We start from the raw sequence: 2,430 nt of genomic DNA, 5'->3' as shown, positions 1-2,430 counted from the left end.
GGACCGCTGATTCCCTTTTCTGTACAGCAGAAACAGACAGAACATTGTAAAGCAGCTACATTCCAATAAAAGCTTTTTTTGGAAAAGAAATATCTGATTTTCTAAGATGAGAGACAGTGCTCTCGGATCCACCTGTCTCCAGATGGTTCAGACAGTGAGCAAATTCAGCCAGCCCCATATCCCCTTGCTAAAACCCACACTGAAACAACTCAATAATAAAAAGACGAATAGCCCAATTAAAAACTGGGCAAAGCATCTGAAAAGACATTTCTCCAAGGAAGATATGCAAATGGCCATTAAGCACATGAAAAGATGCTCAACATCGTTAGCCATCAGGGAAATGCAAATCAAAGCCACAACCAGATTACCACTTCACAGCCACTTGCTACGGTTGTCATCAAAAAGTAAGATAGTAGGGCGTTCCCTGGTGGTCTAGCGATTGGGATTCCAAGCTTTCACTGCCTTGGCCCACGTTTGATCCCTGGTTGGGGACTGAGATCCCAAAAGCCGAGACGCACAGCCAGAAAAAAAAAATTTTTTAAGTCAGATGGTAACAAATATTGGTGATGATGTGGGACCCTGATGAAATTGGGACCCTGAGACATTGCTGGTGAGAACACACAGTGGTGAAACCACTGGGGAAAACTGTCTGGAGGTTCCTCAGATGGTTAAACGTAGATTTATCATATGATCCAACAGTTCCCCTCCTAGGTACATACCCAAGAGAAATGAAGACATACATCCACACAAAAACTTGTACATGAACGTTCATAGCAACTTTATCCATAACAGCCAAAAGATGGAAACACATCAAGTGCCCATAACCCAATAAATGAATCAATAAGATGTGATGTATCCACACAATAGAATTTTATTCAGCCATGGAAAGGAATAAAGCACAGATACACGCTATGCATAGATGATCTTGAAAACCTTCTGCCATGTGAAGGAAGCCAGTCACAAAGGATTGAGTGGTATGCACCCCCGTTTCACAAGAAACGTGCAGAGCAGACAGCTCTACAGAGACTGAAAGCAGGTGAATGGTTGCCAGGGGCCCGGGCCGGGGAGCTGGCACTGCAGGGTATGGGGCTTACTTCTGGAGTGATGAAAGTGCTCCAAAATTCACCGTGATGGTGGCTGCACAACTCTGAATATATCGAAAGCCACTGAACTGTCCATTTGGAATGAGTAAGCTCTATGGTGTGTGAATGGCATCTCAATAAGCCTTTAAAAAAAAAAACCCACCACACTGTGCTCACCTCAGCCACACACATACTAAACTAGGAACGATACGGGGAAGATAACCATGGCCCATGTGCAAAGGGGACAAGCAAACCTGGGACACGTTCCATATTTCATCTATTGTCAAAGCCAGACCCCCTCCCCAAAAATGCTGAAACCATTTTGGTATGCTTTGCCTAAAGAGAGAATCCACCAACATAACTCAGTTTTAAATGTTTTCTTTGTTTGATTTCATAATGTGCAAATGTATCATTTAAAGTCAAAAGCGCACATTGTTTTTAAAAGTGGTGTAAGCTTTTGAAAGACACAGTCTGGTTCCCAGACCTGCCCGGGGCTGAATGTTGGTACATTGAGCTAGTCACTTCCGCTCTGGGCCTGGGTCTCCTCTCTGCAAAGGGGGAACAATGGTGCCTATGCCACCATGTAATGGGGTTCACGCTGCACCTCACCAGGGACATCCTGCGAGGAGGTGAGGGGGGCCCGCTGGCTGGATCTGCTCACTTGATCGGCTGATGTCGTGTCTGACGTTTTGTCACCCCGTGGACCGCAGCACGCCAGGCTTCCCTGTCCTGCACTCTCTCCCAGAGTTTGCTCAAACTGATGCCCTCCCCAAAAAAAACAACAACTGATGCCCGCTAATTCGATGATGCCATCCAACCATCTCGTCCTCTGCCACCCTCTTCTCCTCCTGCCCTTAATCTTTCCCAGCATCAGGGTCTTTTCCAATGAGTCAGCTTTTCAAGTCAGGTGGCCAAAGTATTGGAGTTTCAGCTTCAGCATCAGTCCTTCCAATGAATATTCAGGGTTGGTTTCCTTTAGGATGGACTGGTTGGATCTCCTTGCAGTCCCTCAAGGGTCTTTCTCCAGCAGCACAGTTTGAAAGCATCAATTCTTACACACTCAGTCTAGAAATACTATTTCTAAAATGCTAAGCAGGGACTTTCCTGGGGGCCCAGTGGCTGGGACTCCTCAGTCCCAATGCAGGCCAGGTTTAATCCCTGGCCAGGCGACTAGATCCCACATGCTCAACTAAAGATCCCAAATGTCCAACAAAGGTGGAAGATCCCACGTGCTACAACTAAGCGCAACTAAACCGAAATTCATTAAAGACACACTGACAATTTTTTTAATAAATGAAATAAAATGCTAAACAGAGTGAGGGTACAAGCTAAGTAAAGAGCTAAACAC

The 2,430-nt window shown here is 45.5% G+C and overlaps 1 non-coding gene across 1 annotated transcript; it reads left to right on the top strand.

Moving 5' to 3' along the window:
- The first annotated feature begins 1,251 nt into the window (after positions 1 to 1,251).
- Positions 1,252 to 1,358, top strand: LOC122707087. The gene has a single exon (XR_006344614.1). It is a non-coding gene; the product is annotated as a U6 spliceosomal RNA (small nuclear RNA).
- The last annotated feature ends 1,072 nt before the right edge of the window (positions 1,359 to 2,430 follow it).

The sequence above is a fragment of the Cervus elaphus genome, chromosome 13 (genome assembly GCF_910594005.1).
Source record: "Cervus elaphus chromosome 13, mCerEla1.1, whole genome shotgun sequence".
Taxonomy (NCBI): domain Eukaryota; kingdom Metazoa; phylum Chordata; class Mammalia; order Artiodactyla; family Cervidae; genus Cervus; species Cervus elaphus.
This window is presented reverse-complemented; position numbering and strand designations above follow the sequence as displayed.